This window comes from Carassius gibelio, chromosome A23 (assembly GCF_023724105.1).
Source record: "Carassius gibelio isolate Cgi1373 ecotype wild population from Czech Republic chromosome A23, carGib1.2-hapl.c, whole genome shotgun sequence".
Classification (NCBI taxonomy): domain Eukaryota; kingdom Metazoa; phylum Chordata; class Actinopteri; order Cypriniformes; family Cyprinidae; genus Carassius; species Carassius gibelio.
Window position 1 is genome coordinate 14006767 of NC_068393.1, and position 16203 is coordinate 14022969.

A 16203-nucleotide genomic window follows, 5' to 3' on the forward strand; every position below is an offset into this window, starting at 1 on the left:
TTTTTTTTTTTACTGACTTGTTAAAGCAAACATTTTACTGATTAAGTAACTGCTTCAGTACAGTTGTCATCATTTCATGGTCATAGTATTTTTTCCATACCGTGGAAGTCAATGGATTTAGTAACCAACATTTTTCAAAATATCTTCTTTTGTGTTCAGCAGAAGAAGGAAACTCGTACAGATTTGGATCTAATAATAAATTAATAATAATATTTTGATGTAATATTTCAGTGCATAAAAATATACAAATTTACCAGCAACAAGGTCGCTTAGCTAATTCATATTCAGTTTTGATACACTACATATTTGCAAAAAAGGAAAGTTTTTTATTATTATTTTTTTTAAAATCTGGAATGATGAAAGAACATCATGGCTTTGAATTTAAATGCATCATGATCATAAGGGCTTATTGTATGCGTTTATGATGTATTAATTGAATAATTCTCATCTGCATAGTATGTGCACTTGCATACTTATTTCCTTCAGGTTTTTCGTTGCCATCAGTATTCCTTTGGGAGCATGAATCCACTCACGATTTAATAACAATTCAAATCTCACTGTGCTTTATTGTCTCCTGTAATCCTCATTATATTTCACTCCTCAAAGCTCCAACAACACAAAAACCCATGCCTTCATTCAGTGTCATCAGTCCTTAAAAAAAAAAAAAAAAATATATATATATATATATATATATACATATATATATATATATATATATATATATATATATATATATATATATATATATATATATATATATATATATATATGTGTGTGTGTGTATGGAATTTGTCAGATTAAAGGTGCCATAAAACCTGTGATGTACATTATACCTTGACACACAGTATGTAAGGGATTACTAATAGCAGAGTTTCAGATGAGCTGCCAAGACAAGGTAGCACTGCAGTGGAAATGAGATTCAGGCCATCTGTCTTATGCTGGCATGAATGATCGAGGTATGGTATTCTGTATCAAGAGCTTGCATATTTCAAATGACAAAGGGAAGGGGAGGTGTGTTGTTTCTTTTTCTTGCACAGAACCTGTCTCGTAACCGCACTTGTACGTTTGGCTTTGTCTCTCTGATTACAGACACCTCCTGAATCCACTTTCCTTCCTCGCCATCTCCCGCTGAAATCAATCACGGCGCGCTCCTTCTCCTCCAATCAAGACCCTCGGACAAAAATTCTCTCTCTTCCCCCATTTTTATTGTTCGTTCAGCCTGTCATGTCACAATAGAATAACAAGCCATCCGTTTCCCACACAATATCTTGGCGTGAGCCTCTTGATACCTTTATCATAATGAGAGGAGAAAACAGCCAGCTGTGATCATTACACCGTAACACAAAACAGTTAGACTTCAGTCTGTTTTTTTTTTCTTTTCTCCAACACTATGATGCCACAGTGTGTCCATTTATCATTTTTCCTAGCTTCCTTTTCTTTGTTAGACAATGCTGCACTTGTAATATACTTGTGCTTGGCTCCAGAAATCTAATCTACAAATCAAAAATGATTTTCAGTAAATGGCTTTATATAGGATATAATTGTAAATTAAGTATATTTTTTATGTGTTGACTAAATTATATATTTTTTCTTTGTATATACTTTAATTATTTTAGTTTAATTATAATACTAGATTCTTAAAAAAAGGTCTGTTGACTAAAAAAAAAAGGTATTTATATATAAAGCTAAAAAAATAAATAACTATAATTGTTAAAGCATAATTATTATTGATTAAATCACTTGATGATACGATGTATCTGCAGATTGCCGAAGGAATCACTAAATGAATCAAAATGTATTTTATACTCCGCTCAAGTTATTCTAAATAGTGAAATCTAAATCCTCACCATTATCGTTTATATATCTTTCTTTTCTTTGCATTTCAGTTTAGTTTGAATGCTAATAGAGAATTAGATAAGATCTGGATCCAGTTTATTTCCCTTGAATGTGTGTACTGTAAAAAATGCAAAACAGCAACACATTTTCACCAAACGTCTATAAAAATGCAAAACAGGATTGTGTCAGTTAATCCAAAGCACCATTAATATGTTGTTAAATGCACCAAGTGACTGTACATACTAAAAATACACATGGCTACTGATAAAAATGTTAAATGTAAACCGATATGATATTGTTTTGTGTGATTACATCCATGACAGAACAGCAGAAGGTTAAGTAGAGCATTCAGGGCTCAGCGGTCATGTTCAATGACCCACTGCTGAATGAATCCTCTGGGACTGACTGAACCAGGAGAGGGAGAAACACAAAGTGTGGAAGACTACTGTATAAACCAATCATGTCCACAGCAGGGAGCCGCACACTGCATGTGCTTATAAACCACACTAGAGAGGTATATTATGGAAGAGCATTGCAAGAAAAATTTGGTCCCTCCTTGGCTAGGTGTTTAAAGCTTGAGAATCCTGCAAATACAAGGTCATGATGCTCATAGATAGAAGTGAACAGATTTATGCTTTTGAAATGTGATTTACACTATTCCAATTTTATGCATCTGAAAACATAGCTATGTACGTGAAGATGAATATAGCGTACTAACAACTGGGGGTTTTAGGGCTGAAACGATTAGTCGATATTATTGACAACGTAGACAATAAAAAAATGGTCAACAAATAATTTTGTTGTTGAGTACTCGTTTGATCTCGTTTGACCTAATGTTTGCAATAATGCAGTTTGACCAGTGTGGCGCTGTAGTGCAAGACCATGGTTGCCAGGGTAGCGGTTTTCCCGCACAATTGGGCTATTTTAGAAAAGGAGTTGCGGGAAAAAATACGGAGTTGCGGGTTGCGGTTTTTTGGGCTACATTTATAATGTACCGCGGCCGCAAAAAAATAAATAAAAATAAAATAAAATAATTGTGGACAAAGATAAAAGTGGACCTTTTATTAGTGGGTGTTGATCCCCGGGAATGAATACTTGGCAACAAACGCTGCTTCTCGCGAGATGCGAGTAGGCGCGCGCGCTACATGTGCTTTGACATCACAAATCAAGCATCATCATCACGTCACTCACATTATGAGAGCGTTGTAGTCAGAAGCGTCGGTTTGGTTGTCTGTGGATGAATAAGCAGCATTCTAAAATGTCAGGTAAATGGGGAAAGTATGGAAAGAAGTATCGCAAAGAATGGGAGACAGAGAAAGGATTAAAGGAGTGGATTCGAAGTGTTCCAAATGATGATAGAAAAGCGTTTTGCAAATATTGCAAATGTGAAGTAAGAGCTCACCACGGTGATCTGGTAGCTCATGCTGCAACTGAAAAACATAAAAAAAATGCGGCTCCTTTCTCAAATGCCAGAACATTATTTGACACAGGCAGTTCCTTTCTAAGAAATAATGCACCTGTGAAAGAGGCAGAGTTGAAGCTGGCTGCCCATGTTGCTTGTCACTCAAGCACTTCAACTGTTGACCACTTAGGAATTGTTGTGGAAGAAATTTCGAAAAAAGGCATTAGTTTACATCGAACAAAATGCACAGCACTAATTAATTCAGTGATAGGACCAGTAGTACATGAAGACCTTTTGGAGGATGTAGGAAGTGGACCATACTCTCTAATTGTTGATGAGAGCACTGATGTCACGACCAAAAAACAACTGTGTATAGTCATCAGATATTACAGCAAAAAGCTCTCACGAATCATTAGCACTTTTGCAGGAATGATCAATATAGTAGCTGGTGATTCACTTACCATAGCAAATGCATTATTCAAATTTCTGGATGAAAACAAATTGTCCATACTGAATTGCATCGGTCTTGCAACTGATGGCTGTAACACAATGTGTGGGCAACATAATTCAGTGCTACAGAAATTCCGTGACCGCAATCCTCATATTGTCTACATAAAGTGTGTGTGCCATTCTCTTCAGCTCTGTGCATCAAAAGCCGTCAGTGTCCTCCCCAGAAATGTTGAGTACATGGTTTCTCAGACCTACAGTTGGTTTTCAAATGCCACCCAGCGTCTCCAAAAATATTCTGAACTGTACAAAACCATAAATGTTGGTGAAAGCCCACTGAAGATTCTGCAACTGTCTGACACTAGGTGGCTCGCTATTAGTGAGTGCATCAACCGGATCCTTGCACAGTATGTGGAGCTTAAGTTGCATTTTCAGTTGACAAAAGACAGTGAGAGGAGCTATGCTGCGGAACTGCTGTACCAAATGTATAGTGACAATATTAACCTGATATACCTGAAATTCCTCCAACCAATTGTGTCAGAGTTAAACAGACTTAATAAAATCTTTCAACTTGACAAACCTGATCCTGCAAAACTTCTTACGGAACTTATAACATTTTACCGGTCCCTGCTTGAGCGCATAGGTTTGCCGAAGACATTCCAGAGCTGGCAAGACATCATGGAGTTTAACCTTTCTGATGAGAATCTTTTGCCACTTGATGCCGTAGACTTTGGGGTGCAGTTCCGTCTTGCTTTGTTTGAAGCGAATGGAATAAGTGACCTAGCTGAACAGGACATGAAACGCAGGTGCAGGGACTACATGCTAGAGTTATCTAAGGAAATTAGGAAGAGACTTCCAGATAACATTAAACAGTTAGAGGCTCTCAAATTCCTGTCACCGAGTCATACTCTGTCGTCAAGTAAGCCAAGGATTGATGATCTTCCCTTTTTCCACCTCTTCAAGGGAGATGTAGGAAAAGCAGAGCAACAGTGGAGAGTAATTCACACTCTGGAATGGAACAATGCAGAAGATGGCAAAACAGAGGACTTCTGGGTAGAAGTTTCTGCATACACAGATACTGCAGGTGATAGAAATTTTGAAGATCTTGGGAATTTTGCATTGAGTCTTCTTGCTCTACCATTCAGCAATGCAGCAGTTGAGCGTTCATTTTCCCAAATGTCATTGATAAAGAACAAGCTACGAAACAGGCTAGAGCAGAATTCTTTGCTAAATATAATGAGGATTCGGGCTTACATGCAAAGAAGAAACATATGCTGCCATGAATTTAAACCATCACCACGGATGCTTTCTCTCTTTACTGCTGAAATCTATTCAGCACCACCGGAGAAGGGTGGGGAAGAGAGCACCAATGTCTAAAATAAAACAGCCCTGAGATTGTATATAGTTCTGTTCAAATCTGTAATCAAAATGAGGCTGCGCAGTTAGACCATCTAAGAAGAAAATGTTGTGAAAAGTTCTGATAAAAAAAAAGAAGACAAACAACAACAAAAACAAAGGGACAAGTGTTCAAGTGTTCAAGTTCACCCAGTAAGCATATTTGTAATAATATTGATAAAAGCCAGAGTATTTTAATTTAGTTTAATATTGTTTTCATTTTAATATTGATGCTTGTGTGTAAACAGAACAGCCGCAGATCTGGAGAGAAAAGCATCAGAGAGAAGTGCTGAGAAGAGAAAAAGTAAGTACAAGTTAGTACTTCTGACTAGGGTCAGAAAATATCAGAGAGGATATGTTCTTATTTGACCTTTATTGTATAAGATTGTGTATTAAAAAAAACACAGTGTGTGATATTAAGAATTTGGGTAAGACAAAAGGCGAATACTTTAAACTTAAACTTAAATACATTTATTTTAAGGCCCTCTGTGGGAATCCAGCCGTTGTCTAATCTGATTGGACACTGAAAAATTGGGCTAGTTTTCATTCCATTCGGGCGGGTTTTGAGTTGTCATTGGGCTGGAAATATTTCTGGGACCTGGCAACCCTGTGCAAGACTATAATTCAGCTTTCCTGATGCAATTCAAGAAAAGAAAACACAGCGCTTGAGATCAGAGTTAACGCAGCTGAACCTGAAGCTGCTAAGCAGTGTTTGGATGAATATGTAAATATATGCTGCACGCTTTCCTCCCAATAATGATATAAACACAGCAAAAACTGACAGTGGTGAGAAAGCAGCAGTTAAGAAAGCATCTGATTACAGCAATGTGGATGTTTGCATGAGCTCTGCAGTTCAGTACTCCAGTAAAGTCCAGTAACGTCCCATTTGTTTTATATACTATTTATTTAATAGATAGCCTTAATTCAAGCAGCTTTAGAGTATTATTATACAACAACAAAAAAAATATACATAACAAAGAAATAGAGTTATTGTCACTTTCAGTTAATAACTGCATATATAAGCATTACAACTTTATTTTCTGTTATAAAGCAGCTATCCAGTGTTGAGCTAGCTAATAATAAAATATTAATATTGGGGGGGAAATATTTAATTAAAATTTTATTTTGGTTTGCAGAGATCAAAGCTTGATAAAAGTACATCAGTGGAGGGGAAAATATAATGTGATGGACAGCTATTTGCATGTTTGAACAATAATCCTCAAAGCTATAGACATTAAATAAATAATTCAATTCAAATAATCTGTAGCACATTAACCTGGCTCACTCAATTTAAACTAATCTAAACTAAAAAAACAATAACGACAGCAAAAACAAAAACAGTTCAAGCCCAAATGGCTGCTCATGCATGGGGCGCTGAAAAAGCACCAATAAAAGATTTCCTTTTGGTGCATGTTTAGATTTGATTAAAATTAGAGAAAAATTCAATTAAACGAATAAAAAATGAGAATCTCTTATGTGAATTAAAATTCCCCTCACTACCATCGTACTGGCACTGTTTAGACTGTCCTACACACACAAAACTACTCACACACATACACGCGCGTTTTTAAATCACAAAATAACCAACCCGATTGGTCAGCTTCTTACGCTCTGCTCGCGTTCAACCAATCGCAGCACACGACACTGGAAAGTGGGCAGAGCGTATTCACGCGCATGTTATTCTTCTCGCAGGAAGAGCGGCTTTCAAGCGAGGGGGAGTTTCTTTCTTACAGAAGAGAGAGAGAGAAAGATAACACTGTGTCCCAACACTGACCCGTTACTAACACTTCTCACCACCATAAATATTGATAAGTGACAGCCATATCATTAATATCGGTGTGCCAGTGGTGTAAAACGACCCTAAAACACTTGAGGCGGCACATGACTCTTCTCCGCTAACTGCTGCTCAGTTACTACAACATCTCAAAACACAAAATCTCTGATGTTGTAAAGAAAGATTTCAGGTAAGTTCCGCCTTTAACCGTTTTTTCGGCTGTACGGAAGATGATCGGATTATTTTCTGGCTCGAGTAATTAGCTCCGTTTGTTAATTAACGTTACAGCCGCTGTGAACTGTCGTTGAGGAGGTGTTATGCTTTATTAAAACAAGAGACATTAGCTAGCGGGCTAGCATCATCATCCTCATCTTCAGAGTGTGTGTGAGTGTGCCAACGATCACAGAGATCATCTCTCTTTTATTCATGAGCTGATATAATCATAACACCGCTACATTAAGTCATTCGAAGGCCAGTAACTTAAACCCGGTCATATGGGTTATAAGAGAGTTGGGATAGGTTTGAACTTGATAGTTTGACTCGTGTTTTATTATGTCTTGCACCCGAGTCACGAGCGCTTTGTTGCCAATGCGCGCTTCTTCGCTGTTCAGTTTTTAATTTCTCTTAGCCTTTAATGTTGATCTGCTGAGATAGTGTCACTGCAATATTTATGAGGTCACCCAGAAGCATCAGTCTCGCCTGTCTTGTGATTTCTAAATCAAGCCTGGTTTCTTGACCACATAGTTTTATTGTCAAATGTGTCCTGAGAGGTCATGTGACCGTGTTTACACACCATGTTTGTTTAGTGTCTGGCTTGTCAGACGTGTGCTTTGAAAGATCAATCTCCTGTTTTTATAGTGCTTGTCATGGAGGTTCAGATGGGCATTTGTATGTGTAGCTTGTTGCTAAAACTGGTTATCTAAACAGTTTTCAAAATGATACTAATTTGTTCTTTGACTGATTTAAAAGAGATGAATAGATGAAAACACAAATGAAGTAGACTGACAGTGAAGATTGAAGATGTAAACAGGTGGTTGGCACTGATTGCATTTCTATTATTTGTTGTGACTGTTACTTTGAATGTTTGCAGAAACACAGTGGAGATTATTTAATTGGTACATACTAAAGGGAATAATCCAAAAATGAAAATTTGCTCATCCTTGGGTCACACATTGGAACAGACTTGGAGAAATGTAGCATTACATCACTTGCTCACCAGCGGATCCTCTGCAGTGAATGGGTGCCGTCAGAATGAGAGTTCAAACAGCTGAAAAAAACATCACAATAATCCACAATTAGCCTAATTCACATGACTCCAGTCCATCAATTAATGTCTTGTGAAGTGGAAAGCTCTTCATTTGTAAGATTCAAATCCATTATTAAGATGTTTTTATGAATGGTACAGATTTTTTTTTCCCCACAGGAAGTAGTATTATTATGCGTTATGGAATGATATTTTAGGTGGAAGCTACGTTTGAAAAATAAAACACTGTAATGATGGATTTATTACAAACATGATGGGGTGGAATTGTGTTGATTACTTGTGGATTACTGTGATGTTTCTATTTCAACTGTTTGAACTCTCATTCTAATGGCACCCATTCACTACAGAGGAGCCACTGGTGAGCAAGTGATGTGATGTTAAATATCTCCAAATCTCCAAACAATATGCATATATATATATATATATATATATATATATATATATATATATATATATATATATATACACACACACCATATGCATCACAATATATCTATAATGGTGTATAAAAACAAGCTTTTTGCTTCAGCAGTTGTGGTCCTAGGAAACAAGAATCTAAGTAACTGTAATAATGTTTATTTGTATTACTATTTAATGTAAGATGTGTGATACTGGTTTGTGAGCTGTGTAGTGTGATTATGCTGATGGTGTTTTAACATAAAATTCTTTAGCTTACACATGGGGAATCAATAAACCAGCTAATTAATCAAATGTGAAGCCCAAGTTTTGATCTGCGTTATGCTTTCTTGCCCTTGGAAAACAACAAATGGTTTTCATAGATGCAACTGGTTTTTATTAAGCCAGTTTCCAGTTTGATTTAGGTGAAGTGTGGCAGAGTTATAAAGATTTGTCGCTGCATTTAGAACTAGAGCCGGCTAGTCACACTTAATTGGAAATATACTGAATTAGATCATAATCGTGCACTGTTTTCTTGTCCATTCAGCATGCTGTAAACACAGGTTGAATTGTACAACCACCTGCCACTGTGTTGCACTAAGACCAAATGGCACTCTCAACAGCTTGTGATTGGAATTGGCAGAAGGGTGTTTTTTGTGGTCATTTTTATCCAATGTGATTGATAGTCTCCCATAAAGTGCTCAGCCAAGCTGTTTTGTTTTGCTAAATAGATTTAATGTGTAAAACTGTTATTTCATGCTTCTTGACTGGTTAGTATACATGGCTTTTTGTGCTTGTCAGGGCTCAATAAGGAATGGCCCACTGGACCAAGGCCAGTGCAAGCAGGTTTCAGGCCGGTTTACAGAACGCCTCTTGCCCTTTTGGACCAGTGTTTTGTTCCAAATGAATTTACACCTACTGAGGTTTTACAACCATGTTTATGCTTTGCAAACTGATTTTCTGTGTTGTACAAGTTCTTCTATATTGTCACTGAGATAGTGTTGTCTAGAGATGGTTGAGAAAGTTTTGCTGAAGTTGCAAAAATGACCTGTGATAATCTTAAAAGCATCAAAGTAGTGCTGTAAAACATGACAGTTTTCATTTTAAATAATTTTTTTCTAGCAAAAATATTTCAGTGAATCGATTTACTATTTACTGTAGTTTCTTATTTAAAATCTATTAAAAACAATTATAATGCTGATATTTTATGTAATAATTATATAACTGTTTTTTCTACCTAATACAAAAAATACGAATGCAAGTCGAATACAAATGTTCTCTTGTAAAGTCATAATTTTTTAAAAATGCATATTAAAATATATAAAATATTTTGTAATATTATGTTGTATAGAATTATATTATAATGTATTTTTTCTAGTAAATACAACAATTCTTGGATATAAATGAAAATTGGAGATTCATTTGTGGTGTGGTCTTGCTCTACAGATGCAATTGAGATGTAATTGCCAATTTAATTATTTTGCAGGCTTGCGAAAATAAATGACATTCTCCTCACAAATAGACTTCTCTTTTAATCACAGTGGCTTAGCTTTATGTTTGCTCCATTCAGCACTCCATTTCTTGCAGGCTGAAAGAAAGTAAAATACAATCAAACAGGCTGGGATTATCACATGAGCATTTGGTCGTACACAGTCCTTAACTGATGTCACCCATTTAACAAAACATGATGCCTTTTAATGAAGAATTTATAACACTGACATTACCACAGGTTCTTGTTTGTAGCTAATGTATTTGTCCACATAGCTGTCAGAAACATAGAAGCTGCTAGATTAACTGTCAATTTGCTATTCTCTGATGATCTTGTTATTTCAGCGTCATGCTACAAAAAGAGTGTGTGGGAGTCTTAACCGTGTAGGAGAAAGCTATTAGTAATCATTCTCTGCTGGCCAAAGGGCACGAGAGTACTCTCAAGGGTATCACAGAGCAGCTATGTAAACTGTTGAACAAAATCAGTGTCACACTGACTCACAGCTGTGCTCATTTTTCACCCCAGAAGGAGACAGCCTATTGTATTTGCCATACATATAGGCCTGGCTCAGCTTTTGAAAACAGGTTAAAGCGCAGCACATCCTTCTCGTCGCAAAAGAAGCACTCAATTCAGCCGCATCCTGCCTTTTGAATCTTGATTCCCAAACACAGTGCATGCATTTCCATATTTGAAATGGATGCCTTTAGAAGCCTTTAGTCCAAACAGCTGATAAAAGTATCACAGTACAATCCATGTGACTCCAGTCCTCCAATTATTGCTTTGTGAAGTAAAAAACTGCAAGTCCATCATTAAGAGATTTCCTCTTAGAATCTTCATCTAAGTCCATAATATTGTTTTCTCCAGTGAGAAAGTTCTCTCGTCTGAATCAGGAGAGAAATATGCACAGATCAAACACTGTTTACAAAAGAAAACAGTTCCAAACATATATGTTTTTGGAGTTTGATGTGAGAGGACAACAAGTGATGGACTTTTTCATCAGAGGAAGCATTATAATGGATTATTTTGGCTTACTTTAGATTATTGTAATGTATTTATTGGCTATTTGAACTCTCATCCTGACGGCACCCATTCACTGCAGTGGATCCATTGGTGAGCAAGTGATGTAATGATACATTTCTCTAAATCTGTTCAAGTGAAGAAACAATTTCATCTTGGACAGCCTGAAGGCGAGTTCATTTTCAGCCAATGTTCATCTTTGTCAACATTTGTCATTCAAATGTTCATAGTCTTTTGAAGAACTCAAGATTTTATAGCAGCAGTTAACATAACTGCAGCACATACTTATAAGAAACAGAAAGATAAGGGTCGTTGATGTGGATGGAAGGCAATATAGTAATTATTATAGTTATTATTCTGTGTGAACGGGCCTCAGTTATCCTGTATTAGTACAGTTTAAAGCTGAACATCACTGGTGAAGTGAGACGTAGCCTGCTGCATACACTTGCGTCTCGCTGTATTATCCACATCAGTCAAGCTGTCTTGTGTGGTCCTAGATTCTCGTGCTCTTGTAGGATAGGGGCAGCAATCGGGGGAATTGGTGACAACAGAAGTAGTCTGGTTAGTGTATTTGGCATGGCGTGAATCCATCTTTTTTTTTAGCAAGAGTGTGCTCAGAATTCACCCAAGAGGACAATTTGGGGCAGCTGCTGCCAGGGCCAGTGTGAAGCAATCATAGGGAGAGCAGTAAATAATGGGTTGTAAATGTAAGACATTTCCTATGAAGTGTCAGTCAGGCGACTGGAGGGGAGATCCCATGTGGATGCTGGTGTGCTCTCGCTGCCTCGCTTCTCCGAGCTGATTTGTCAATATTTAGGCAGGGAGAGGCAGCATTTACATAATGATCCATCATACTGACATACTGATCCTTTTGATCCGAGCCTTAATTCATGTCATAGTTGACCAACTCTGTGTGCGGCTTAGCACAGACTTGGATATGTGTCACAATGTCGCGACATACGGTGCTTTGAGAAACGGAGGCAAATATAAAGTGGTAGACGACAAAACTGCAGCATGTGCTTAATAAACAGATTGATTTCATGCGTTTTGTGGATGCTAATATAGTTATTGTTGTAGTTATCTTTCTTGATGTAAATGGACCTTTACAATGGAAGTTAATTGGCCCGTGAAAGGAGTATGGATGTTAATGATTTTAGTATGGAAAATTGCTTGCTGTGTTTTTTTGTGTAAAGTTATATAATTTAAACAGCTTTACAGCTTAAATACAAAAGCTTTAACAGAAAATTTTATGCAAGTGCTTATGTAAATGTATAAGCTTCAGATGTCTGCTTTTAAATTGACCCCTTTCCCTTCCATTATATCTCCATTTTGTTTTTGATGAACATGAGGAACCATTTGAAATTATTTATTGAGGTAATCATCATTATGCCATAAATGCTTTTGACTGGCATTAACTGAAACTGGATCATCACTTTAATGAATTGAGGTAAAAGTTAATTTCTAGATTATCTCATCACTGGTCTAAAGAGGTGTCATTTTATTAATTTGCCTCTTGCCTTTTCCTCATAGTGTGTAAAGTGTGTATAGTCAAGTAGGTCATTTTTATGCGGCTGTTGTTCAACTGTGAGGTCTGCTTTGATTTGCAAAGACAGCGTGACTGCAAATCACCCTTGTTTGTTGGAAATCCATGATTCCTCCTTGAAAGATCTGATGCCCTGGACAATGCTGTCATGCTCCTTCCGAAGAGCTCTTGATGGGCCATTCATATTCTGTGTACTCATTAAATTGAACAGTCTGACAGCACGCATAACAGTCCTGCTCTTTCATTCTTTCTTCTGTGTGTGTATGTGTGAAGCACAAATGCAAAAAGCGGGTATAATTGGTTGCAGCAGTGCTTTCTGCATCTGTTGTTTTAAGATATTAGGCTTAGGCCTGTCACGTTTACAACTTTTTGTTGTGCAATATATCGCCTCAGAAATCATTGCGATAAGCGATATTATTGTTATTTTAAAGACCATTTTATGTCACTGAATATATAATTTACATTTAGTCATTTTGCAAACACTTTTATCCAAAGTGACTTACAACTGGGGGATGCATAAAGCAGTTCTTCTTAAATAGGCAAACAGACACAGGAAGTGCTTGTAATACCAAGTTTTAGGGATTGTTCAAATAAGTACAAGCTAGAAAGAGAAGGAATAAACAAAGAGAAGGACAAAAAAAATTGTCTAATGTAATATATTGTAACAATATATTAATGCAAGAAGGCCTACACACTTCCAAATGACAAAAAACGTTACATTTTTAAGAATATTTAGAACATGGAAATTGAGTATCAAAATATAAGATATCTTAAAAAAACCTGAATAAATAGCAAAAAAATATTTTCTTACAAAAATTGTGAAGCAACTAGTACAAAAAAGAAAAATGCACGAAGAATTGTATGGTGATTTTTCCATCTACAGATTTTTCCTGATCTTCTATTCTCTGTAAATTAAGGGTGCACACACTATTTTTGTGAAAAACACAATCACTACTCAGCAGTCGGATGTCCGTATGCACAAAGGCACAGATCCCTAAACAAGACCATATCTGCAGATGAAACTTTTTTGTAGATGCATTTTTAAAATTTGAACTAGCACTGTATGACTACACCGATGCAACTGGAATGTACAGAACATATAGACATTATTTTTTAAGTAAATATAATGGCCGATATATTGTGTCACAAAAAATGAGGAGGTCATGTACATATAGTCGATATATTTATTATTGCGGCAGGCCTAAATTAGGCTGACACTCAAGGCAGCCTGGAAGAAATGAGACAAGCCTTCTTTCTTCCTCTCTGACGCTCTTCTTGAGCAGATCTGATTTCCTTGTGTTTCTTGACAGTTTTCGAGTCATGCAAATGTATTGTGTGTCCTTTTTCTTGTAGCGTCTAAGAGGAGAGAAAAAAGCAGTAAATTATGCTTAGGTTGTGCTGCAAACTGTGTAGCTTAAAGATACTTTTTTTTGTAGCCTAATCACTTCTGCAAATGTAATAGATATTTGATCATTGCACAGTCAGTGAGTGGAGATGTTATGTATCTTCATTACATGGCTCTCTAGAATACTTAGGAATACAATGAAAACGGATTGGAAGAACTATTAGGAATTGCAAAGACAGCTGGATGACAGACAGTTTAACAAACAAAAAGGAGAAAGTGATGCTAATTTAGTAATTCAATTTAAATAAATATTTAATTGTTCCATTTGTCTATTACCTCTAAATGTCCATAAATACCTTGGGGGAAAAAAGACATTCCAGCCATACCTTTTATGTGATTTGATTTTATTAAACTTTTAATTAATTATAGTAAATATATTGGGATTTTTGTTTTCCTTGGTTTTAAGGACGTTTTAAGATAATATACAAGTGGGATAATAATGAATTAATAATTAAAGATGTGTATTATATTTGAGTTGGAATTTATTTGATATCCCCTTTTTTTTTTTTTTTTTTTTAAATATCAATCAAATTGAGATAATATGAAATCAGATGGTTGTTATTGCATAATAAACCCCTTCATGGTAAAATACAAAATCTCTATGCTTCACATTAGGGTCATGATCAGGGATTTTTTTATTAAAATTTTTGTAATTTTTTTATTGTGATAGCGACTAGCTGTCTTTTGGTTATCCCTTAAATTTATTGATGGATAACAGGCCAGTTCCTTTTAGTATTCACACAGTTATGAAAAGCATATAGTTTAAGTCAGCAGTTTATAATGGCATAAAAAGGGTCAAGAATCAAAAGCAGTCAAGCAGTGACATTTGCCTTTGTAATGTAGTGTGTTTTACCATGGCTGTGTTTTACCATGTAACTGTGACCAGACTCTTATCAGGGCTGCTGATGGAACTTCCTGCCAGTGAACAGCTTAAAGTAGCATGCTCAAGAATAATGGGACCCTTCTCCAGATTGCTCCAAGATGTCCTCCCAGATCAGACAGAAGTGTGCTATGGGAGTCATCATGTAGAACTGGGGAGGGGGGGAGAGACATTCACGATTTTAAAAACCAAGCCAAAAAAGATGTTGGGAATTGAAAGTACCAAAGGCTTACTATAGGAATCCAGGACGTATCCTGAGAGCAGGAGCTTTTAACAAACTGGTGTTTTTATTTTAATGGTGAACCACTTTGGCTGCCTGTCTACTGTTAGTAGAGACGGTGGAAAATAGGATGGCATCTTGTAAGAGAACGGAGTCATATAGCTTGGTCCCTGCTGACTAAACAGTCACACTGCTGATTAGGTAGAAGATTGGCTGCTGTAATAATGTGACATGGAGTGAACACTGCACAAATTGAACATGGTCTCTGCATACCAGTGCTTTTATTGCCTCACTCCTACAGCTGCCTTGAGTAGTACATGAAGTATTGTACAGTCTTTTGCTAATGCTTGTTTTTAGCAAACAGTCATGGGGAGCATATATAACCCCCCCCCCCATACGCATGGATGTAGACAGTCACTGCTTTCCTTGACACTCTGAGTCTGTTTCTAGTCTGGTTTGTCCATTTGTAAGTGCATTAGTGTGAGGAATGAGAGAAGCGGAGAGGAGAGGATGTATTAGCAAAGCCATACAATTTTCTGCGATGCATTAGCACGGTCCAGGTGAAGAGAGCCTGGGCTTCTGCACTGTGTGTTTGACATGTGCCTTTCGGTTACATTCCATATAAACCTGCAGGCCCTTTAAACCAGTGCCTTTAAATATTGATCCAGCTTGTTTAGCAAGTCAGAAGCGTCTGAATCATCTTAACCTTAGCTAAACCCTAGCTATCGATTCTTTATAAAACTACTACTTTTAGTTTGTGTTTATTGGTTTCAGATTTCTGAAATGTGAAATTAAAAATATGATTTAATCTGAAGAATATGGAAGACAATTGGATGTTCTACAGCTACCTATAACAGCAAAATAAAACACCTTTTTTATATAGCTGTAGTGTAACACTATGATGATTGTAAGTTCACAAACACACATTTTTGCTGGAAAATGAATAAATACAGTGACTTTGTACAGTGTTTTGGTGGGGGGGGGGTTGGTTACTGCATGATGATTACTGCATGAGAGTTTGCTAGTGCTGTCATAAAATTCACAACGGTTGTAATGTGATTATATAATAGGCTGTAGTGTGACACGCTTTTTGCATTTGGAAATGCACCATTCGTCATTAGAAATGTTTGTACAT

The 16203-nt window shown here is 36.6% G+C and overlaps 1 protein-coding gene across 2 annotated transcripts in view; it reads left to right on the forward strand.

The window, feature by feature from the left end:
* Positions 1-6773: 6773 nt before the first annotated feature.
* Positions 6774-16203, forward strand: part of LOC127945058 (arginine-glutamic acid dipeptide repeats protein) — a 161132-nt gene continuing 151702 nt past the window's right edge. The window contains exon 1 of one of the 2 annotated variants that reach the window (XM_052541584.1): positions 6774-7044. The gene's annotated coding sequence lies outside the window, so the exon portion shown is untranslated. The remainder of the gene's footprint in view (positions 7045-16203) is intronic. The other variant, XM_052541585.1, reaches the window with a different exon arrangement.